We start from the raw sequence: 26335 nt of genomic DNA, 5'->3' as shown, positions 1-26335 counted from the left end.
AAAAGACTATTTCTGGGGGCCTTTAGGAGAAAATGAGCAGCATTAAATCCTCTGCTTTACTGTAAACATAATTTTCTATAGAATAGGGAATGCCTTTAACTTAAAAAAAAAATTTAAACAGCCTAGGAGGCTGAATACAAATGTAGTGGAGATAGTCTATCTCTTTCCTACAGGTGACAGCTGAGGGCATGATTAGCTTCTGGAATGTTATCTACGCACAAGAAATGAGTAGATTAACTATCTCCACTGCTCACTCCTAGGGCACAGACCTGCTCTGAGATAACCATAACTCTAAAATGCCCAATAATTTATCCCAGCTATATTAGAAACTTCTTTGGTAATTTTCTCAGTCTGGTAGGAAAGTTAGTGAAAAAGGGTACCTCTGTCCCACAAGAAGACAATTTTTTTTATTTTTAAAAATTCTAGTGCCTTCATTTTTTCAGGTACCTTTCTTTTGTTGCATGTACAAAATTCTGAAGAAAGGGCGAACTGTTTGTTTTCTCTGTTGAAACCGACCTTGCCCTTTCAGAAAATTACTACCACCAGTAAATTCACAGTATACTACTAGTGTAATGGAAAATATTTGAAACTATTTTTTTGGGGGGTAAGGTTTTGGATTTTTTTCTAAACTTTTTTTTTTTTTTAATTCAAAGGTCCATGTGCAGGTTTGTTATATAGGTAAACTCGTGTCATAGGTCTTTGTTGTACAGGTTATTTCGTCACCCATCTACTAAGCCTAGTACCCAATATTTATTTTTTTCTGATCCTCTCCCTGCTCCCACACTCCACTGTCAATTTCCTGTGTTCGTTTGCTAAGGATAATGGCCTCCAGCTCCGTCCATGTCCCTGCAACGAATATGATCTCCTTTTTTTATTTAATGGCTGTATTGTATTCCATGGTTTATATATACCACATTTTATTTATCCAGTCTGTCATTGATGGACATTTCGGTAGATCTATGTCTTTGCTATTGTGAATAATGTTGGAATAAACATACACATGCATGTATCCTTATAATGTAATGATTTATATTCCTTTGGGTATATACCCAGTAATAATATTGCTAGATCAAATGGTATTTCTGGCATTATGTTTTTGAGGTATTGTCACACTGTCTTCTACAACGGTTGAGTTAATTTACACTTCCACCAACAATGTGTAAGCATTTCTTTTCCTCCACAACCTCACCAGCTTCTGTTATTTTATTTATTTATTTATTTATTTATTTATTTATTTTGAGATGGAGTCTCGCTCTGTCACCCAGGCTGGAGTGCAGTGGTGCAATTTCAGCTTGCTGCTTCCTCTGCCTCCGGGGTTCAGGCAATTCTCCTGCCTCAGCCTCCCAAGTAGCTGGGAATACAGGTGCGCACTGCCGTGCCCAGCTAATTTTTTGTATTTTTAGTAGAGACAGGGTTTCACCATGTTGTCCAGGATGGTCTTGATCTCCCAACCTCGTGATCCACCCACCTCGGCCTCCCAAAGTGCTGGGATTACAGGCGTGAGCCACCATTCCTGGCCCAGCATCTGTAATTTTTTGACTTTTTAATAATAGCAATTCTGACTGGTGTGACATGATATCTCACTGTGGTTTTGATCTGCATTTCTCTAATGATCAGTGACGTTGAGCTTTTTTTCATTTGCTTGTTGGCTGTGTGTATGTCCTTTTTGGAAAAGTGCCTGTTCATGTCCTTTGCCCACTTTTTCGTGTGGTTGTTGATATTTTTCTTGTAAATTTGTTTAAGTTCCTTATAGATATTAGGTATTAGACCTTTGTCAGATGCATAGTTTGCAAAAGTTTTCTCCCATTCTGTAGGCTGTTTATTCTGTTGATTGTTTTGTTATGCAGAAGCTCTTTAGTTTAATTAGATCCCATTTGCCCATTTTTATTTTTGCTAAAATTGTTTTTGGCACCTTCATCTTGAAATCTTTGCCCATGCCTGTGTCCTGAATGGTATTGCTTAGGTTGTCTTCCAGGGTTTTGATGGTTTGGGTTTTACATTTAAGTCTTTAATCCATCTTGAGTTAATTTTTGTATATGGTGTAAAGAAGGGATACAGTTTTAATCTCCTCTATATGCCTAGCCAGTTATCCCAGCACCATTTATTAAACAGGGAATCCTTCCCCCATTGCTTGTTTTTGTCAGGTTTGTCAAAGATCAGATAGTTGTAGGTGTGCAGTATTGTTTCTGGTTCTCTATTCTTTTCCATTGGCCTGTGTGTCTGTTTTGTACAAGTACCCTGCTGTTTTGGTTGCTGTAGCCCCCTAGTATTGTTCAAAGTTGAGTAGTGTGAGGCCTCCACCATTTTTTTTTTATTTGTTTGATTTTTTTTTTTTCTTAGGATTGCCTTGACTATTTGGGCTCTTTTTTTGGTTCCATATGAGTTTTAAAATAGTTTTTTTCTAGTTCTGCAAAGAAATGTCAGTGGTAGTTTAATATAAATAGCATTGAACCTAGAAATTATTTTGGGCAGTATGGCCATTTTAATGTTATTGATTATCCCCATCCATGATTATGGAATGTTTTTTCTATTGTTTGTTTCATCTCTGATTTCTTTGAGCAGTGCTTTGTCATTTTCCTTGGAGATATCTTTCATCTCCCTAGTTAGCTGTATTCCTAGGTATTTTATTTTTTTGTGGCATTTGTAAATGGCAGTTTGTTCCTAATCTGGCTCTCGGCTTGACTGTTGTTGTCATATAGAAATGCTAGTGATTTTTGTACATTGATTTTGTATCCTGAGACTTTGCTGATGTTGTTTATCAGCTCAAGAAGCCTTTAGGCTGAGACTATGGGGTTTTCTAGATACAGGATCACGTCATCTGCAAATGGATATTTTAACTTCCTCTTTTCCTTTTTGGATGCCCTTTATTTCCTTTGATTACCTGATTGCCCTGGCCAGCACTTCCAATACTATGTTGAATAGGAGTGGTGAGAGAGAGCATCCTTGTCTTGCACCACTTTTCAAGGAGAATGCTTCCAGCCTTTGCCCACTCATGATAATGTTGACTTTGAGTTTGTCATGTATGGCTGCTATTATTTTGAGATATTTTTCTTCAAAACCTAGTTTATTGAGAGTTTTTAACATGAATAGATGTTGAATTTTATTGAGAGCCTTTTCTGCATCTATGAGGTAAGCATGTGGTTTGTCTTTAGTTCTGTTTGTGTGATGAATCACATTTATTGATTTGCATATGTTGGACCAACCTTGCATCACAGGGATAAAGCCTATTTGATCATGGTGGATAAACTTTATGATGTGGTGCTGGATTCAGTTTGCCAGTAGTTTGTTGAGAATTTTTGCATTGATGTTCATCAAGGTTACTGGCCTGAAATTTTTTTGTTATTGTTGTTGTATCTCTGCTAGGTTTTGGAATCAAGGTGATGCTGTACTCATAGTATGAGTTAAGGAGGAGTCCCTCCTCCTCAATTTTAATAGCCATTTTGACAGGTGTAAGATGGTATCTCATTGTGGTTTTGACTTACATTTCTTTAATGATCAGTGATATTGAGCTTTTTCACTTTTAATTAGAACAGTGTTTTTGTATGGTAGTTCTATTTTTAATTTCTTGAGAAACCTCTATATGGTTTTCCATAATGTCTGTACTCACTTACATTCCTACCAAACTGTGTAAGGATTCTCTTTTCTCCACATCCTTGCCAGCATTTATTAACTTTTGTCTTTTTGATAATAGCCATTCTAAATGGAATGAGATGATATCTCATTTTGGTTTTGATTTGCATTTCCCTGATGATTAGTCATGTTGAACTTTTTTCATTTACCTATTGGCCATTTTTATGTCTTCTCTGAAAAATGTCTATTCAGGTCTATTGCTCATTTTATTATCAGGTTATCCATCTATTTGCTATTGAGGTTTTTGTGTTATGTATATACTTGGGATATCAGCCTCTTATCAGATATATAGTTTGCAAATACTGTAGGTTGTTTCTTCACTATATTGATTGTTTTCTTTGTTGTGCAGAAGCCTTTCAGCTTGATATAATTCCATTTGTCCATTTTTTACTTTTTTTTGCCTATGCTTTTAAAGTCTTATAAAAAAAAAATCCTTACCTAGAGCAATGTCATGAAGCTTTTCCCTTATGATTTTTTCTAGTAGTTAAGAAATTGTACTCTAAAAGAAAACTTTTGTCTCTTTGTCTCCTTGTCTCCATGCATTCAGTAAAAGTACCTAGATTCCAAATCCCAGTAGTTCAAAATAGGAGTGAAGATTTCCAAAATTATTTATTGTTATTTTTAAATTTTTCCTCCCTAAAATCTCCAGAGTGAAGTGGGTGTATATCCAAAGAAAATGAAATCAATATTTTGAAGAGATGTCTACACCCCATTTTTATTGGAGCACTATTTACAATACCCAAGATATAGAATCGACCTAAATGTACATCAACAAATGAATGGATAAATAAAATGTGGTGTATATGTACAGGATGGAATACTATTCTGCCTTAAAAAGTAAAAAGTAAGAAAATACTGTAATTTGTGACCACATGAATGAACCTGGAGGACATTTTGTTAAATGACATAAGCCAGGCACAGAAAAACAAATACAGCATGATCTCACTCATGGGGAAATTTTAAATGTTGATCTTATAGAAGTAGAGAATACAATAGTAGTTACCAGAAACTGGGGTGGGGAGTGGAGATGAGGAAATGGCCAAAGGACACACAATGGCAGTTAGGCAGAAGAAATAAATTTAAGAGATTTATTATATCACAGAGTGACTATAGTTAATATATTGTACTCTCGAGAAATGCAAAGAGAGTAGATGTTGAGTGCTCTCACCACAAAGAGATAACTGTATGAGATAATGCATTTGTTAATTAGCTAGAGTTAACCATCTAATGATGTATATGTACCTGAAAACATCATGTTATACATGATAAATACATGCAATATTATTTATCAAATTAAAAACAAAAGTAGCATGAACAGTTATGGGGTTAATCAGCAGCATGTGCCTCCTGATATGAGGCACTGAGGACAACTCAGTATTGCCTTCTGGGCTGCAACTGCCAAAAGTACTTAACTTGAATCTATTCATGAGGAAACATGACAGAATCCATTGAAAGACATTTTACTAAATCATTGACCTACACTTTTCAAAAATGTCAACGTCATGAACTACAAAGTAAAATCCCAGAACTGTAGAGAAAGACACAGTTTAAAAGAAGACTCAAGATACAGGAGTCTGAATTAAATGCAATGCAGATTTTCAATTTTCTTTTGCTGTAAAGGAAATTATTGGGCCAACTGACAAAATATCAATAAGGTCTATAAATTATATAATAATATTTTTGGGTATCAGTTTTCTTAATTATTTTTTTTTTCCTGAGACAGTCTCACTCTGTCACCCAGGCTGGAGTGCAGTGGCATGATCTTGGCTCACTGCAAGCTCCACCTCCCAGGTTCACGCCATTCTCCTGCCTCAGCCTCCCGAGTAGCTATGACTACAGGCGTCCACCACCACGCCCGGCTAATTTTTTGTATTTTTAGTAGAGACGGGGTTTCACCGTGTTAGCAAGGATGGTCTCGATTTTCTGACTTCAGGACCCGCCCGACTCGGCCTCTCAAAGTGCTGGGATTACAGGCGTGAGCCACCGCGCCCGACCAGTTGTCTTAATTTTTATAATTATACTGTGGTTACATAAATGAATTCCTTATTTTTATGAAATACAAACTGAAATATTTAGGGATAAATGGGCCAAAAAATGTAGTGTTCTCTTTGAAGTGGCAGTGGGAAAAAATTAAAGTATGAATAGAATTTATTAAATTGCAACCTAAATGTAAACTTTTGTCTCTTTTTCTCCCTGTCTCCATGCAATCAATAAAAATTACTATAGCCCAAATGTCAATGTTCAAAATAGGTCGAAGGGTTTCCATAAGTTTTTTTTTTTTAATTTTTATTGTGCCTACCTAAAATCTCCAGTCAAGGCAGTCCATATACCAACTGATTAGTTCTGTCCACTCTTGAAATACTTTTCTATTATTTCTTAATTGTCCTTATACCAATAATTTCAATTACATCAGTAAAATCTCCTTATTTCTCTGGAAGAGTCTGACATATTAGTGTAATTTTAAAGAAAAACATCCAATAGGAATCTTTCTTTTCTTGAGCTATTTACTCTGCTGGTTTTTTGTATACTTTTTATTTTGTTCAATTACATTTAATTGCAATATAAATTCCAGTGAACTTTAAATTGAAAATAGGCACATACATGAAATATATGTGATTCTGCAAAATCTGTCTCTTGGAACAATTCTTTTCAACCAAAAGAGGATATCTGAAATTTTCTTAAGTGTATCTAAGGCACGTTTATGAAGGTATTTAATTAAGATTTGGTAATTTTTTCTTATCCATCAAAAATATTAAGAAATTTCTATCTACACATTTATTCTTCAATAAGTATCTACCAGTATTTATATAAAGATCTATATAAAATAATGTTAAGTGTTCTACCTTAGTTTATTAGGCTAGTCATATGCTACAGAAAATGTTTTCATTTTTTGTTTTTTCTCTGCACTAAAATTGACTTCTTAAAAATAAATACATTCAAATTACTTTTCTACAGGGTAACAATCTTACTACATTATGAACTCTTTGAATCCAGGTTCAGCCACTTATTAAAACATTTTTATTCCTACTTTCCAATTTTCTGCATTCAAGAACTTAGCAGGTTTTTTTTTTTTTAATGTAGCAGACACTGATAATTTGTGGAATGATCTCTGTATCTAGCAGAATAGAGAAACCATCATGGAGTTGCTAATGAGATAATGATGATGTTGGTAATAGCATAATAAGAGGCAGTGTATATGGTAATTAAGTAAAAGTTATTTGCATTCAGACAGATCTAGGCTTTGTCTTATGTCCCATCATTTGCTAGCTATGTCCCTGGGCAACTTGGTAAACCTCTGTGATCTTCAGTTTCCTCATCTATAAAATGTAAATAATAATAGTACCTGCTTCATAGGGATTTAATGAGGATCAACTGACATGATGTTTCTACAAAACTTATCACAGCGTTTGGCATGCTTAATGTGAATTAATGTTGTTTTTAATTGCCACTGTTTTTATTAGTCTATTTGCATTAATCAACCATCAAGTAATTTGTGGTGCTGAATACCTTAATCTAAAATATCCTTATGTATTTATTTATATTTAAAATAATCATTTTCATTAACACACAATCAGAATTTGCCCATGGTAGAAATGTTGAAAATAAAGACAAGTGACATTGTTAAAAATAATAATAATAATGATAAAAACCTTGCATATCTACCAACGCAGATCTCAACTGATAATATCTTCAGATCATATGTTTCTGGATTTTCTCTATTCTAGCATACTCAGGTACACACACATTTACACATGTGCACAGTTGTTTTTTACTAAAGTGAGGCCATATTGTACACACTGTTATATATATATTTAGATTTACTTCCTATTTTCCCCTTATCGATACCAAATATCCTTTGTAACTTCTTTATCTAAGCCAGTATCTAATCTAAGACCATATCTTACATATGGTTGTTAATCTTCCCAACTACTCTTCCAATCAAGTAAAATACTTTTTTATAAAATGACTGACTTATTGTAGAGATCAGATAACAATTTGATTTTTCCATCACTTTCTCTTTTTGAAAGGAGTCTGGCTTAATATCCATGGCTTCAAAAGTTTATATAATAGAAAGAGAGAAAAGATAGCCCTGTTTCAATCTACCATCTTCAAACAAGATACTTACCTGTTTTTCTACCTCTTTTAAAAATTTTGACCTGGTGTGGTAGCTCCACCTGTAATACCAGCTCTTTGGGAGGCCAAGATGGGGGTCTCACTTGAGGCTCAGAAATTTGAAACTAGGCTTGGCAACATGGTGAGACCCAGTCTCTTAAAAAAATTATCACAGATAATATAATAAAAATATGGATAATTATTAGATAATTATATAGGATATTCATAATATTGGAGTGAAATAGGGCCTTTGCCCATACCTGGCTCAGATAGAAAAAATTTTCACCAAGTTTTATAAATGTCAACCACCATTTCAATGTTTTATACATATCTCTTCTAGTCCTTGACATTTCAGTCTCCCTAATATTAAAGACTGGGGCAAATGTGTAACTTACCGTTGTACAAGTGACTTCCATTTCAGATTGGCAAAGTAGCCAGGACCAGACATTTGATAAACCCTGGCTACTTTAAAAATTCTAAATTATCTAGATGTTTACATATAAAATACTAACAGAAATTATCTATTTCCCAGTCTATATACATTTTTATGTAGTCCTAAGGCTAGTCTTCAGCTAAGATTGTACCAGCTCTTGACAGAACTATTCTAATATGTAACAGAATTGAGAAGTCAGATATATAAAGTCATTATGAAAATATCTATTTGTACAAAAGAGAAGATTATGTCCATTACAGGGAAAGGGGAAAGAAATGTTTCATATTTCTCTGCAATTTCTTCCCTTTATGTTTTACTAATATAAAGGCAAAAATTTTGCAATTAATATCAAGATCCTGGATGGCCGAGTATATGAGTCCTTAAGATATTCTGTAACTCTCTAGAGCAACAGCCTTTCAACACTCCCGGTACAAAAACTGTAGCTAATCTCTGGGTGGGAGACGAAAGTAAAATCATTTAGGTGGTCTCTGGGAGGCAGTTATATTGCTGTTCCGAGTGTCCAATAAGCTAGAAGTAGTAAATGGGGTATCCTGATCACTTCTCAGAGTTTCTACCATTTGATCATCTTCTGTTTCGTCCAAATATGTTTTTCGTCATTCCTAATTCTGTTGTACTTAAGCCCAAACCAGTAAATAAGAATACAGAAAATTATAAATATAAAAAATAAATAACTGTACAAATCTCTGTAGCAAAGCCCAGCAATCCCATGGCTAATTATACATGCAACAGAAATGCCCATGTATGCTTGCCAGAAGACACTGTACAAGAATCTTCAGAGTAGCACTATTTGAAGGTTAAATTGTTTGAAATTTCAACCTCAAAACTGCCCCAGTGTCATTCAATGGTATAATAGACTTGTAAAACAAAATGATGATATAGTCAATAATGAAATATGCTAAAGCCATGAAAATAAATTATAATGACACAAAATATTGGTGAATTTCTTAAATATTATTGAGTAAAAATACTAAGACACAAAAGAATACACATTGTCTGCTTGAATTTATACAAGGTGCAAACCAGGGTAAAGCCAATCCATTCTATTAGAAGTCAGGGTACTGTATCCTCCAGGGAGAGGTTAGTGGTTTGAATGAAGCATAAGAGATCCTGTGGCACTAATAATATCATTCTTCCTGATCTTGGTGCTGGTGACATGGGTATGTGAAAATTATGGTTTGTGCATTGTTTACACACATATACTTACACACATATATTCACATATATTTCATATTTATATGTATTTATATATTTCATATATTTATATTTTTATATACTCACATATGTGTGTAAGTATTATGTATATGTACACTTATAGTGTACTCTCATACTTATAGTATACAAACACATAATACTTTGATAGAAGTGAAAAACTATTCCTTTTTTTCTTTAGCATCCATTCCAGCTCCAAGTTTTTGTCATACAAGAGCAGCAGTTCTGATAAAATGTAAACTACAAAAACTTGAATTCAGAAGACCTCAATTTTTTATCATGCAACCTTGGGCAGGTAACCTCACTAAATATCAGGTTCTTCATGTGTAAAATTGCACAAATTCCTTATAAAGTTATCATGAAGATTAAATTAGATTATGCACAGTAAAGTTATTGGTTACTTATAAAAAGTAATATAAATATATTGCATTAATAGCAAAAAAAAGACTGAAAAATATATTTTAGATGAACTGAATGGTATTTGACACAATTACAGGCATAGGGAAAATATCTGGTTCTGTTTCGAGTAATTGACAAACACTGCTAAAATTTTATACTACTGAGCAGGTGCTACATCATAGTGGTTATGGACATAAAATTTCAAATAATCCATTAACATTTTCATTCTTTATAAGGCAAATATTTATTCAGAGTCCACTGCATGCTGTTCATTCCTTGAAGAACAGAAGAAAATAAAGCATTGTGCATTCGTGAATCATGCATTCTATAGAGGGGAGAGACAAGAGTTACATCTGAATCTTAGCTCTGCTATTTACTGCCCATGTAACTTTGGGCATATTACTCCAATATGTGTCCTTACCTGTAAAACATAAATGATAACAGTGTGTATCTCAAAAGTTGTTGCATTATAAGAGCTAATGCTTGTAAAGTTACTCACTAACAATTTATCATTCAATAAATAAATACTAATAGTTGTTACTACTCCTACCATGGGCCTAGCATTCATGAAATCATATGGAAGTGCTCCCATTGTCACTGTAAAAAAGCCTGTCCTATTTATTTAATCCAGTCTTCATAAGACATGGTAACTATCTTGATTTGGATTTGCATAAATTAAAAATATTTAATTCAAAATTCAGAAAGAAAAATTGGATTGACTTTCTAGCCAGCCTGAATTTTCCAAAGTTCCCAGTCCTGGCAATACTTGACTAATTTGCATGTGACAATTAGAAAAATACACATGATATGCACCACTGATACCACTTCCCAGCTGTTCTCCTTGCCTGTATTTCATTATCTGTCATTTATTTCAGCATATTCACTTTCATTGTGATCCAAATCAAAACAAAAACTTAGAATTTCACTTTTATCTTCTACTCTTTAAAATTTCTAATTTCCTAGAAGACAAAGTCCCAGCTCGTCAAGATAACACCTAGGATCTAGCAGATTCTGGCTGTCACCAAGCTGCCCAATGTCATCTTCCAAATTTATGCTCCCAACCCCATACTCAAGACTCCATCAATGAGAACCACCTATGTAGTGCCACAGACATTCTGTATCATTTCTGCTAATGTGTCTTAATTGGGGCAATCTTACCTATCTGACATGTCCTTGTCCCTTCTTCCTGACTCCTCCCTACCAGCTCAGAGGGTCTTGATTTTCCTATACCAAAAAAACAAAACCACTAGCCTTATTTACTCAGCTTTTCTACTACTTTCATTTTTCATCCCATAGAATCATAAATAAAATTCTAATATATGATATGTGTAAGGGCAGGAATCAGGGTTTGCATCTTGTCTTTTCCTTTATTTCACAGGGTCTTCAGAACCACTAATTAGGGTAAGCATACTTTTTCTGTAAAGGTCTCTGCAGCAAGTATTCAACTCTACAATTGTAGGAAAAAACCATCCATCCACAACACATAACCAACCAAGTGTGACTGTGTCCCAATACAATTGAATTTATAAAAACAGGTTGTGGTGCAGACTCAGCTGTCTGCTATAGTTTGCTGATCCCTGGTCTAGATGATAGTGACAAAGATGATGATGATAGCACTGAAGCAGTCAGCTAAAACTTTTTGATTGTTTGCCATATGTCAGGTATTGTGAGAAATATTATGTAACGTAATGCAATAACATTATAGCATAAGAACATTTATTGCCATTTTATGAATAGGAAAACTAAAGGTCAGAAAATTAAGTACTTTCCCCATTTCCTGCACCTGGAATGTGTCTGACTACAGCACTTTGCTCTTCACCCCTCCTTACTGGCTAGAGAGTTTCCTAAGGCACTTCCCATTGTAATACTATGCCATTATCTGACAGCTACTGCAGGAATGAATTTACAGCAAATAATCTTTTCATTCACACTTTGACAAGTAGACTATTATCAGGACTACAAATGCCTTTACAAATGTGTAGAGCTCCACATGAGAAATTCCACATAAATTGCAAAGCCTTTCCAGGATGCTGATGCTGATTTTAGGAGATGCTAAATTGAATGTTTTTAATGATCTCTGAAACAAGATGGACCAGTTAATGCATTTAGTTTCATGGGAAAAGCCACCAAATCTCTAAGGAGATGAGGCCTGGCACATCTTTGTCCAGGTCTGGAGACCTTGTGACTTGAAAACCACTTCTTGAGACAAACATGTCAGATGTAAGATACAAAAGTCTCTCTGAGTTTTTCACAGTAAGACTAGTAATATAAAGTGATTACAATACTACTTGATAACTGACTGATTAAGAGGCAGTGTCTGACTCGGATTTTTCTTCAGTTCATGTTAAGAGAGAAAAAAGACCATAATTCCTAGTACTCAGGGCTCAATCAGAATGATGAATTCAGCCAACTGAAGCCACACCTGAGGCTGGCTGCATCCCCACAATGCAGCACCTCAAGTTACTTTATTCTTTACCTCTGTTTCCCTCATGAAGCAGTGGGTTTTGCTGAAAGCCAGCCTTCAGATTTACTCAGATCTATATAAATTATGTAGGAAAAGCAATGACAAAGGGAAAAAGAAGAGAGGAAATTAAGTATATAGAATGTCAGCCAATAACCCATAGGACAAAGAGGATATTAAGGGCACTTTTAAACTGAAAATTCAGATTCTTCAGAAAAATGTAAAATCCTCTAGATTCATGAAAAGGATGATGAAAATAGGAGTGATTTATTTTCCTTCACTAGGTTAAACTTCCCTAAGCAGGTGCCATCTTTCCCTCCTATATTGGGGGCATGTAACATATGTTACCTTGAATTATTGTTATTTGGGTATTTGCCTACTCCTCAGTAATATGATAGAGGCAGCCAGGCTTTGTAATGGAATACACGGGCTTTGTGGTCAAATAATTTGTTCAAGTACTGGATTAGTCTCTACTAACTCTATGACTTTGAGCAAAGTCATTTGTCTTCGTTGATCCCCAGTTTCTTTTCTGTAAAGTGGATATGACAACAGCATATATACTATAGAATTTTTAAAAGGATTAAATGAGATCATGCACATAAAATGTTCAGGGCAGTGGCCAGAATATTATAAAGACAGTAAGCAAACAATAAATGCCAGTTATTATTATTGCTATTATTTGAGACAGAATCTCACTCTGTCACCTAGGCTGAGTGCAGTGGCATGATCATGGCTTAAAGCAGCCTCAACCTTCCAGGCTTAAATAATCCTCCTGCCTTAGCCTCCAGAGTAGCTAGGACTACAGTCATGTACCACCATGCCTGGCTATTTTTTTTTCAGAGATGGGGTCTTGCTATGTTGCCCAGGCTGGTCTTTAATATCTGGACTCAGGCAATCCTCCTGCCTCAGCCTACCAAAATGCTGGTATTACAGGCATGTGCCACCTCACCCAGCCTTAATGTTAGTTATCATTGACATTATTATGAAATTAGGAATGTACATAAAAGCAGTCATTCCAGCATGTACTTCATAAATTATTAATTTGTGTATCTTCTGTGTTTCATGGGGTACATGCATCACATAATTATATAAAGCAGGAACTGTAGGAATAGGAGTAGCTGTAGGAACATGATGGGTTTACTAACTATCCTTTGAGTGAACAGTCTCTTTCTATGACTATTTACCCTTTCTTCTAACTTCTCTGTAGCCCTCCTGAAAACAAAGACTATCTCTATCTGCTCATCTACATAACAGAATATTTACTGATGTGGGAACCACATTGGCCTGTATGGTTTCTCGCTCCATTCCACTGGATGTCATTGTAGAACTAGGACAAATCACCCTAGACCCAAATATCTACAGGGGCCAGAGACAGAAAATGGGGGTATGACTATAAGTTGAAGTAGTCCAACTTATTCAAAATTGTGGGTTTTTTCCCAAATATTATAATGATTTTGTACTAAGTTATACTAAGAGGCTTCAATAGTGGTCTGATTGGCTTATTTATTCATGTGTTAATTCATCAGTTATTTATTAAGAATTTACCACATGCTAAGCAGTGAAAATAAAAGCAGTCTCTGCTGTCACAGAACTTAAAATATGATAATGAATAAGCCAGAATATTACTTAAAATAAAATATGAACATTGTAATAGCACATGTACAGGCTGCTTTGACTGCTAATAATAGAGAGATACTACCCAGTGACAGGAAAATATCGTGGATATGACAAAGTTCCCTTTTCCCACATTGTCCTTCCTCACATGCAGGCATCTGGGCAGGTCTGTTTTTGCTGCCTTAAGGACAGGATGTTGCTGCAGAAAGCAGAGGACAAAACAGATTTTCCTGACTTTTGATTGTCAAATATACAGGCTCTAGGGAAACAAAAAGAACTACTGGCCCATAAAAATGATTCAGAATAAAGCATCATGAGAAAAAGCAAGGCTGCCTCCTGCCAAATATAACTTATTTATTAGATGTAGAAAAAGAAAAGAACCTTCAGGAGTTCACAGACAAACAGAGATTGCTGGGTCCCTGAGAAAGATATTCTGTAATCTATTTCATAGGCAAAACCCCAAATGGATATGCTGGATCCATGAGCAGTTCTTTGCTTCCTAAGTAGATCCCAAATAGAACCAAGAGAGAAGACATGACTTTCTGTTGGTTCCAGACAGGCATAAAATGTTAGATTCACAGTAATTTCCTCACTGTGATGAGGAAATTGTGATGCTGAAGCCAACTTGTTCCTGTGATAAGGTAGATTCTGGCAATTTGAGTTATTCTATCAGGAATATATGAGGTGATATATTCACACACATGAAAAGGAAAATGTTATTGAGTGAAAAATACTTCTATTTTTAACTGATTTAAAACATTTTAGTGTTCATTGTTTGAATAATGAAAGGCCTGTGTATATCTACATTTTTAATAAAATTATCTGAACCAAGAGATTAATTCAGATTATAGACTAAATCAAACTTTTTTTAAAAAATGTATTATTCTGCTAATTTGCAAATATCACAAATTCATGAATGGCTGTTAGAGACAGAAAAAGTAACAGGTCAGTTCCCCTATCAGAGGAGACTCATGCAAAGCTTATGTTATATTTTTATTACTAAGTTGTTGCATTTGGCATAATAGATTATTTTATAATCATGAGTAAGGTAAAATTTATTATAAAGAAAACAGAAGAATGAAAGAAACTTGAAGTGATTTCAAAAAAAGAATAGCAATTTTTAACAGTAGAAACCTAATAAAAGTAATTATATGTGAAGATACCACAGTAAAATATAAAATGCCAGAAATATATATTCAAATGTATTTTCCAATAAAAGATCTGTTGGGGATAATTGAGTTAAGAGTTTCTATTTAAATTAAAGCTAAAATTTGTACTGTTATATTCTGGTACCAAATCTCTTGCAATTTTCTGATGAGGTTAAAATGTGGTTTGGTAGGAAGACGGTGAATAGAAGACAGACCTAACATGCACCCCCAACTTGAACAGACAGAACAGTGTGTGGAGGCTCATACTGTGAACTTTTGCTCCAAAAACCACCAGAGGAACATACCAGGAAAACTGAAAGAATTCACTGAAGCTTTGAAAGAACTGGCATGCCATTGCAAATTCCAAAAGACAGATGTAAAACTGTGAGATTCCAAAGTGTGAGAGGGAGAAAACCTTCCTCTGAACACACAACCCCACTGGGGAACCTAAAAATTCAGATCATGCACCCTCTCAGACCACACTGGAATGAAACTGGAAATTAACTCCAAAGAAACCCTTAAAACTATACAAATACATGGAAATTAAATAATCTGCTCCTGAATGATCTTTGGTTGAACAATGAAATCAAGATGGAAATTAAAAATTTTTTGAACTGATAATAGTGACACAACTTATCAAAACCTCTGCGATACAGTGAAAGCTGTGCTAAGAAGAAAGCTTATAGCATTAAATGTCTACATCGAAAAGTCTAAAAGAGCACAAATAGACAAATTAACATCACACCTCTAAAAACCTAGAGAAGCAAGAACAAACCAAACCCAAACCCAGCGGAAGAAAATAAATAACAAAGATGAGAGGAGAACTAAACAAAATTCCATCAAAAAAAGTACAAAAGGTAAATGAAACAAAAAGCTGGCTCTTTGAAAAAATAAACAAAATCAATAGACCATTAGCAAGATTAACCAAGAGGAGAGAAGATCCAAATAAGATCAATTAGAAATGAAACAGGAGAAATTACAACCAATACCACAGAAATACAAAAGATCATTCAAGGCTACGATGAACACCTTTATGCAAAGAAACTAGAAAGTCTAGAGGAGCTGGATAAATTTCTAGAAATACACAACCTCCCTAGATTAAATCAGGAAGAAATAGAAACTTTGAACAGACCAATAGCAGATAGTGAGATTGAAAGAGCCATTCAAAATTACCAATTCAAAAATAAAAAAGAAAGAAAGAAAAAAAAAAAAACCAGGACACGATGAATTCACAGCTGAATTCTATCAGGCATTCAAAGAAGAATTGACACCAATCTTACTGAAATCATGCCAAAAGATACAGAAAGAGGGACTCCTTCCTAAATCATTCTATAAAGCCAGTATCACCCTAATAGGAAAACAAGGAAAGTACATAACAAAGAAAATTATACACCAATATCCCTGATGAACATAGATGCAAAAAATTCTCAAAAATATACTAGCTAACCAGCGGGGCACAGTGGCTCACGCCTGTAATCCCAGCACTTTGGGAGGCCCAGGCAGGCAAATCACGAGGTCAGGAGTTCAAGACCAGCCTGGCCAACATGGTGAAACCCTGTCTCTACTAAAAATACAAAAAATTAGCTGGGCAAAGTGGCAGGCACCTGTAATCCCAGCTACTCGGGAGGCTGAGGCAGAAGAATCGCTTGAACCTGGGAGGTGGAGGTTGCAGTGAGCCGAGATGGCACCACTGCACTGCAGCCCAGGCAACAGAGTGAGACTCCATCTAAAAAATAATAATAATAATACCAGCTAACCAAATGCAACAGCATATCAAAAAGATAACACATCATGGTCAAGTGGGTTTCATACCAGGGATGGTTTAACCTATGCAAGTCAATAAACGTGATACACCACATAAACAGAATTAAAAACAAGAATCACATGATCATCTTAATAGATGCAGACAAAGCATTTGAGAAAATTCAGCATCTCTTTATGAATAAAAACCTCAGCAAACTTAGCATAGAAGGGACTTACCTCAAGGTAATAAAAGCCATCTATGACAAACCCACAGCCAACATTATACTGAAAGGGGAATGCATTTCCCTTGAGAGCTGGAAAAAGACAAGGATCACCACTTTTACCACTTCTATTCAACATTGTACTGGAAGTCCTAGCCATAACAATTAGACAAGAGAAAGAAAGAAAGGACATCCAAATTAGGAAAGGGAAAGCCAAACTGTCACTGTTTGCTAGTGATATGATCACATAGCTAGCAAACCCTGAAGACTCATACAAACGGCTCCTAAATCTGATAAATGTATTCAGTAAAGTTTCAGGATATGAAATCAGTGTACACAAATCAATACCATTGCTATATACCAACAACAACCAAACTGAGAATCAATCAAGAGTTCAACCCCTTTTACAACAGCTACCAAAATAAATAAATAAATAAAATACTTAGGAATATACCTAGTCAAGGAGACTAAAGATCACTACAAGGAAAACTACAAGACACTGCTGAAAGAAATCATAGACAACACAAACAAATGGAAATGCATCCCATGCTCACAGATGGGTAGAATCAATATTGTGAAAATGACCATGATGCCAAAAGCAATCTACAAATACAATGATATTCCCATCAAAATACCATGATCATTCTTCACTGAACTGGAAAAAAAAATCCTAAAATTTGTATGAAACCAAGAAAAGACCCCACATAGCCAAAGTAAAAAGAACAAGCAAAAAGGAACAAATCTGGGGTTATCACTTTCTCAATTTCAAACTATACAACAAAGCTATAGTTACCAAAACAGCATGATACTGGTATAAAAATAGGAAGATAGACCAATGGAACATAATAGTGAACCCATAAATAAAGCCAAATACTTACAGCCAACTGATCTTTGGCAAAGCAAAAAAAAACAAACAAGCAAACATAAAATGGTGAAAGGACACCCTATTCTAAAAATGTGCTAAGATAATTGGCAAGCTGCTGTAGAAGAATGAGACTGGATCCTCATCTCTTACCTTATACAAAAATCAACTCAAGATGGATCAAAGACTTAAATCTAAGACCTGAAACCATAAAAATTCAATAAGATAACATTGGAAAAACCATTCCAGACGTTGGCTTAGACAAAGGGTTCATGATCAAGAACTCAAAAGCAAATGCAGCAAAAACAAAGATTAATAGATGGAACCTAATTAAACTCAAAAGCTTCTGCACAGCAGAAGAAATCATCATCAGAGTAAATAGACAACCCACAGAGTGGGAAAAAAATCTTTGCAAACTATGCATCCGGCAAAGGGCTAATATCCAGAATCTATAAGGAACTCAAAGAAATCAGTAATAAAAAAAAGTCATAATTCCATCAAAAGTGGGCAAAGGTCATGAATAGACAATTGTTAAAAGAAGATACACGAGTTGCCAAAAAACAGTTGTAAAAATGCTCAACATTACTATCAGGAAAATGCAAATCAAAACCACAATAATATACCACCTTACTCCTACAAGAATGGCCATAATTTAAAAATCAAAAAATAACGGATGTTGGCATGGATGTCATGAAAAGGGAACACTTTTACACTGCTGGTGTGAATGTAAACTGGTACAACCACTAGGGAAAACAGTATGGGGATTCCTTAATGAACTAAAAATATAACTACTATTTGATCCAGCAATCCCACTACTGCGTACCTACCCAAAGGAAAGGAAGTCATTTCACACAAAAAAAAGACATTTGCATATGCATGTTTATAGCAACACAATTGCTAAAAATATAGAACCATCCTAAATGCCCAGTAACTGATGAGTGGATAAAGAAAATGTGGTATATATATAGCATGGAATATTACTCCACCATAAAAAGGAAGAAAACAAAAGCATTTGTAGCAACCTGGATGAAGTTGAGACCATTATTCCAAGTGGTGTAACTCAGGAATGGAAAACCAGACATTGTATGTTCCCATTTATAAGTGGGAACATACAAGTGTTCCGGGGGAAGGGAGGGAAGAGTGTGAGGGGTAAAAGACTATACATTGGGTATAGTACACACTGCTCGGGTGACAGGTGCACCAAAATCTCAGAAATCACCACTAAAGAACATATCCATGCAACCAAATACCACCTATTCCCCAAAACTATTAAAATTAAAAAAAAAGTGGGAGAAGTTTCTTTCGATTATCAACTGAATGTTTTTATATACTATAAAATTTACTTCTTTGAAATTTACATTTTATATAACATATTAATTATTTTCCTGGATTATTTTGAATAAAGCCATGTCTTATTTATTTATGTAAATACTTTCTAATAACAAGGGTTTCTTAAATGAATAAATAAGTGAATGGGTTAATGAATGCAATCAGATCTTTAAGTACATTAACAACTATCACAGAAAATATGTATTTCCTAGTACTAAGAGAAATTCATATAACAATAATAATTACAATTACCTTTTACATTTGTGTGTTGGCTCCAATTCTAATATTTTTCAAACATTTGATGGATCTGTGGGAGAAGAGGAGAACAAAGTATCTCTAACAAGTGTTTCAGAAAAAAAGATATAAGTTGTTGCTCAAAGAAGCAGCTCACTGAATTTCCCAAGTGTTTTAAGGAAATATCCAAGCAAAAGAAGTTACAATGTGCTAATAGTTAAAACCAAGTTATAATTTGACCTTTATTTAACTAGATAATGCAAGAGATAATAAACTTTACATTGCATTTTATCATGTACTTGTGTTTTCCAATTCGATTTTCAGTAGCCATCCTAAGAAAGGTAATTGGTGTTCTGTATCTGTGGGTCCAAACAACCATAGATCGAAAATATTTGGGAAAAAATGGATGGTTATGTCTGTACTGAATATTTCAGTTTTTTCTTTACATTATTCCCTAAATGATACAGTATAACTCTTAACATAGCATTTACATTGTCTTAGGTGTTATAAGTAACCTAGAGATTATTTAAAGTATACAGAGCATGTACATAGGTTTTATGCAAATACTATGCTATTTTATATATGGTACTTGAGCATTCATGGATTTTAATATCCATGGAGGTCCTGGGACCAATCCTTCGTGGATTTTAATATTTGAATGTACAGCATAAGAATTATAACTCCTAAGAGAAGACAACCTCAGAGGTTAACTGCCTTTCCAGTGTCATGTAATTCATATCTACTAATTCTTCATTTACCAATCTTTCCACTCTTCAACTCCCCATTATGATCTCTCAGTCACAAAGATGCTTATTCTCATCATCTCTTCACTCTGACTGTAGGTGTGCCCTAGGATCCCGTAGGTCCAGCATGGAATCATACCAAGTCCTGCTTATTTGGTGGCCACTAGTCACCGGTGATTTGTCAGATGCTGTATCACTGATACACTGAAACAATCTTTCCCGGTGGATCTTTATAGTTTTCCCTGGTCCACTCATACTTTGATTAAAAGTGTCAGACTTTTTGGCTATCCAGATTTGCTGTTTGGCTCTTTTTAGCATCTATTAGAGATTGGAACATTATTCTATGGCCTTTATATTTATTTGTTTCCAATGAGATATCTCATAGATTCTCTAATTTCTATTGTCCCTGGATCCTGTCTTTGGCCCATAGGGCTCAATCAATAAAAGGTACTGCACGTTTTCTAATGAACATCAAGTGGCTTACCTAGTCCTTAACTATTAACTCTCAATTTTGAGAGGGGCTTTCAGAGCAGAACCACCACCTGGTGGAAATAGAGTGTAACAATCCTGCATACCTGTGTCCCTCCTAGCTTACTTCTGCTTCTCCTGGCTTACTTCTCAGTTTTCTATTCCTATATGTGTAATTGAAATTATCTTTAGTTACAAAAAATCCATACTGGGTAGTCTAACTGCATCATCCACAACTGGGCTTAAAACTAGACCACCTGGCCTGGACTAGGAGAGACCATCTATCACAGTGCACTGAATATAGCTGCACTAGGCATTTCTTGCTTGAAATACTTCCTCCTTTATTATGTTTTATTTTAATCCTTTGGAAAATGTGATCAGGGTATTTCTCAGTAATTTAATTTTATTGCTAACCTGAAACAACAATGTAAACATGAGAGAAAGAGATGAGGGAAAAGGGCAATCTAGGTTTAAGGCGATAAACCACTTTTCACACCTTGGAGAGAATTATCAAATTTCATTTAACATGTAATTCAGTAAAACACAACCTAATTAGGTTTACAAACATACACATATAATTATACAACGTTGCTGAGTACAAGTCAATCGGCATGTGAGAGCACATGTGGATAAATGGAACAGCTACCTCCCTGGAGCTGAAAAACACAGCATTAAAATCTAGTCAAGGGTGAAATATCTTTTTATATTGGTATAATATTTCTCTGGCTTTCCCCAAGCAAAAACAACAACAAAAAAAAAACAACTGTTGTTTTAAAATCATACATACTCTTAAGTCTAAGTAAGTTACCCAAATGGTTAACATGTGGATTGGGAAGTAAACACAAACCTAAAGTGTAAGAAAACTTCAGGTATCCTAAGCTCTGATGCTCTTGTTGGTCAGGTAAGGGAGCAGATAAATAATATGCCAGGAAGGCTCTTTGCTTTTGTTTTGGAGTATCTGGTCGGATTTGTCCTCAGTCATGGGTCTAGCTTGAATTTCTTTCTTACTCTCAGGAGAAGCTGCCAACTCAAAATGAGAATTTACTCTTTCTCCTTGCATTCAGTTGGCAATTCTCAGTCATCGCTCTGACTATTTTGAAAGACCGTCTGTGACAGGGACATCTGCCTCAGCCATCTTTCCACAAATTGCCATGCTCAGTGATGTTCAACTAGCCATTTAACAATTCTAACTTCTCCAACTTGTAAATATTTACTACTTAATGAACACCCTCAGCCATATAGTTATTAAGACATAGAGAAAAAGGAACTGTGGCTCTCTCAAAGGAGATGTGAGCTTGTAGAATTTGTCTGGTTGTCATTAACAATTAAACAGAAGACATCAATTCAGGTATACACCAATTATTTAGCATTGACAACTGTCTAGGATTGTTCTGGGTGCCAGGGCAATTTAAAATGCATACACTTGAGAGGTAGAAGACAGGCATTAAAAAATAATAGACTATCTTAGGAAAAGAGAACCTTTCTCATGAGGGCAACTACATTCATCTCTGTTTTCATGTCAGACATCACTTATCAATTATTGTATGCTTTACTTCTGAGCCCAGCTAGAGTCTTATGCAATCTGTCTACATAGCATTCCAGGCAACCTCTGCCAATTAAATTGTGTTAGCACATGAGTTGAAACTTACTTGTTACCCTTGCGTTGAAAGTGTAATTTTCCCAAACACCATATAGTTTACACATTCTAAATCCCCTTCAACAGTCAATCTGAGTAAACACTAAACATATGTTTGTTTATTTAATAAATTAAAAAAATCTCCCCACACCTCCAAATGTTTATACATTATAGCTCCTCCTAAAATGACATTAGTTGTTAAAAATTCAGTGAAAAATTCTCAGTCATCCTTTTCCATCTTCTTTCCTCATGAACACATCAATATTGCTATGGTAATTATCCTCCTTCAATCTTCAGTTTTTCTTTATTTTTTGTTTCCAAACTCTTTTGTAGCAGATGAATTTAAGGATCTGAAGGGACTATATGGCTTCAAACAAAGTCTTACAAATAATAGTCCATAACTGCTTACATTAGAATTCCTTCAGGGAGTATTCTAAAAACAGAGATCCCACTACAGACCTAGCAGACCAAAATTTCAGGAGAGGAATGTGAAAATGTTTGTATGTGGGGTGTATGTGTGTGTGTGTGTGTGTGTAGGAAGGTAAGCAGCATGTAAGTTTAAAAACCTCCCATGTAGTCACTGAAGATTTCAATGTTTTCTTCCCATTCATCTCCAAAAGCAATTGAATCTGAGAGAACAAATCACCAAGATGTGAACCTTTCCTATGAAAGTTTCAGTTTCTCAACTTCAATTCTATTTTTGAACTTCAAACATATACTAGTGTCTTAATACTAATAAATTTTTCTTCCCGTTATACTTTTTATCTTTTAAAAATGCATGCTTTCTGATATGAAACTCTGATCCTAGGGTTTGGCGTACAATCAAAGGAAAAAAATGGAGTTCTCTAGTCAAAAGATTTTTATTGAACTTGTTTCCATTATTAAAATGAGGACTTTAACTTTAAAAGGACACAATTAGGCATATACGAATGCATCCTTCTTTTGCTCCATCTCTAAGGAAAAACTCTGTTTCTTATGCAGTCTTACTTAAATCACTTCTGTCTTACCCATTTTTCATAATACAATAACATTAACAGTTAAAAACCTGGATATACCTATGCATCTATTTAGTGCATGGTAAAATATATATTTTTCAAAAATTAATTTGCATTGTTTTACATAAGGCATGTGTCAGTTCACCGAATTTCTAACCCAAATTATTTTCTTGTACGCAAGGTTTTTATATTAATCTGTTTATTCTCTGTAGACATTTGATTCATGACCAATAAACTTGATTATCCTTTCGAAAATCATCTGAGAGTCTTACCTGACATCATAACTTTCTCTGTCAAAATTGAAGTAACTAGATTCCTTATTTTACTTTGACTATTTTAAACTTATTCTATATTTCAATTTGGAACAAACCTAATTTTCCACAATAAAAAATTTAAGTCTCATGCAAGAGTAACTGAATAGCCACAAACACTTTAAAAATCATGATTTTGGCTCTTTCTTGGACAAATTTTATCCTTTTACATTTACTTTCTTCAGAGGTCAGTGGAAAAATGGGGGAAACTATTCCTAATCTATTTCAACAGGGAGAAAGTTCTATTTGTTGTACAGAATCTAGGCTATTTATTTCAATTTGGGACATGCACTGAAGGTGGGTTTTGAAAAAAAACGCTGATCCAAGGGGCAGTAATTTTCTGTAATTATTCATAAACAGCCTTTAATGGCAGGAATAATTTTACCAGATAACTATTAACTAACATTAATTCAACCAACAAGCATTCTTTGGGTACTTACTATGTACCAGATACTATTCTGGGTATTAGAAAGAGAATTCTAGGAAACTGAAAATAACCATTTGAATAGTGGAAACTTGCTACTCCCACAAAGTTGACTTTCTAGGCTCCAAGATAGAGAAAATGAGTTTTTCTTTTTTTTTTTTTGTATTTTTATTTTTGTATTTTTATTTTTTTAATTTTATTATTATTACACTTTAAGTTTTAGGGTACATGTGCACAATGTGCAGGTTTGTTACATATGTATACCCAAAGGCCTTGAGCTATAGTTTCAGTATTGACTGATCTAGTTTAATCAGCATCAGCTATGTGATAGTAAATATCTATAGTGGATAAACCTTTTAGCCTTTCTGGCATTGCTTATGTTTGTACTAGATCCTTATATTATGATCCAATTTAAAAATATGCATAAAGAGGAAAAGGAGTAAGGAAAGATATAAGGAAGAGATTTGCTTGGCTAAAATCCCAGGCACCAGAGAAGTTATGCATAATCACTTTTAATAAGGGTCTATATTAATTTTGGAGCAGCTGATTTCTCGCATAATAAGACCTGTCAAATGCAAGTCATCTCATTGTCCCCACAATATGAGTAGACATTTGTATTATCTGGAATATAATAGATAGATATTGCTATTATGGGGAAAAGAGCAGAGGTGACAGGAATGTCCCATTTCTTGGTACGGTTGAGTCACATTTCATTTTAATGTGATTAGGGGCCATTTGACACTTTAATCAGGGTGATCTCTCACACGCCTGGAACACTTAGGCTGGAACAGGAGACTGAACATTGACATTTGTTTTCTCCCTATGTTCAGTGGATCACTGTCATTCCAAGCTGGGGGGTATCAACAGGTGTATGGCAAAGATTATGGTTAAAACATTTTGGTGAGTTCTCCTTGGTCAAAGACCAGATGACAAACATAGCAATTCTTTTATAAATGTACTTCTTAAGGATTAAGCTAATCTCATCTTCATTTTATGCTTCTGTTAACTCTAGGCTGTCTCTCTGTACTGAAGAGTTCCCTGGACCAAAATCCAAGTGGCATATGCTAATCCTTTCATACTCTGATGGAGGTCAACTTTGGCCAACATTAATCAGTGACACAGGTACCAGGCTAGTATTTTTTGATAAAATGTCACATTTAATTAGTATTACTGAACATAAACACAAATATTTTATTCCCATTTCACAGATGAAGAATCTGAGACTCTAAGACATTAAATTGCTTACTTGAAAGTATACACCTTCTAAGTGATATGGAAACTGATTCTGTCTTCATGTGTCCTACATCACTAAGAATATTAATGCAACAGTAGGAGACCTTATACAGGTAAGCATCTCCAGAGCTGCCTACCCACCTTCAACATGTGAACCCGTATACTCTACTTTCCTTCCTATAATTGTAGAGAAAATATCCATGCTCCCTTCCAAAGCTAATATTTCCATTTGCATACTAAATTTCACTTCTTTTTATCTACCTAAGAACAACTCTACAGAAATTGACCCTCCTACATTATCAATATATGTTTTACTCACTGTCGTATCATTCTCATTATTATGCAAACGTTACTATTACTCCCATCTTATTACTCAATTTCTCTTGTCAGCTTCCAGCCCATTTCTTGCTATCTTCTGTTGCAAAACTCTTCTGAAAACATGTCTGTCCTACTGTCTCTGGTTAGTCTCCTCATATTCTCTCTTAAAGTTACTTTAATTTGGCTTTGCTGAAACTGGGCATATTATCGTCACAAGTGACCTCCTTCTTGCTAAAATTTATAGTCTATTCTCAGTCCTCATCTTACTTGACTTACTAGCAGCATTTTACACAATTGATTATTCTATTCCCTTGATACATTATCTTCCTTTGAATTTTGCAACAACACACTTTCTTGGTGTGCTCTTGGTTTCCCCTTATGCCACTGGCTCCCCCTTCATAGATTCATAGTTCCTTCTCTTTTCCTAACCTCCTAATATTGCAGTGCTCTGGTGCTCAGTCATGAACCCTCTTCACTTCTCTGTGCTCACTCCCTTGGTGAAGCCATCCAATCTGATACTTTCTTTACTATCTCTGTGCTGATAAGTCCCAAATTTGGGTTTCCTAGCCATACATCTCTCACAAATCCTAGCCAGCAAACAACCACCTACTCAATGTCTGCATTTGGAGGATCAATAAACATTGCAATTTAACATAATCAGAACTGTATCCTTGGCCATGATTAGTCATATTTGTTTACTTCACTGATGGTTACAAATACCTCGAATAGAGTACTTACTAGGCATTCAATAACTATTCCTTGTTTAAATAAATTAATGAATAAATGTCTA

The 26335-nt window shown here is 34.8% G+C and overlaps 1 long non-coding RNA gene across 1 annotated transcript in view; it reads left to right on the top strand.

The window, feature by feature from the left end:
* The window catches only part of LOC129397823 (uncharacterized), a 53593-nt gene extending 28178 nt beyond the window's left edge, over positions 1-25415 (top strand). The window contains exons 2-3 of the long non-coding RNA XR_008625443.2: positions 25007-25116; positions 25203-25415. This is a non-coding gene — a long non-coding RNA (uncharacterized LOC129397823). The remainder of the gene's footprint in view (positions 1-25006; positions 25117-25202) is intronic.
* Positions 25416-26335: the final 920 nt, after the last annotated feature.

Source organism: Pan paniscus, chromosome 4, assembly GCF_029289425.2.
Source record: "Pan paniscus chromosome 4, NHGRI_mPanPan1-v2.0_pri, whole genome shotgun sequence".
NCBI lineage: Eukaryota > Metazoa > Chordata > Mammalia > Primates > Hominidae > Pan > Pan paniscus.
This window is presented reverse-complemented; position numbering and strand designations above follow the sequence as displayed.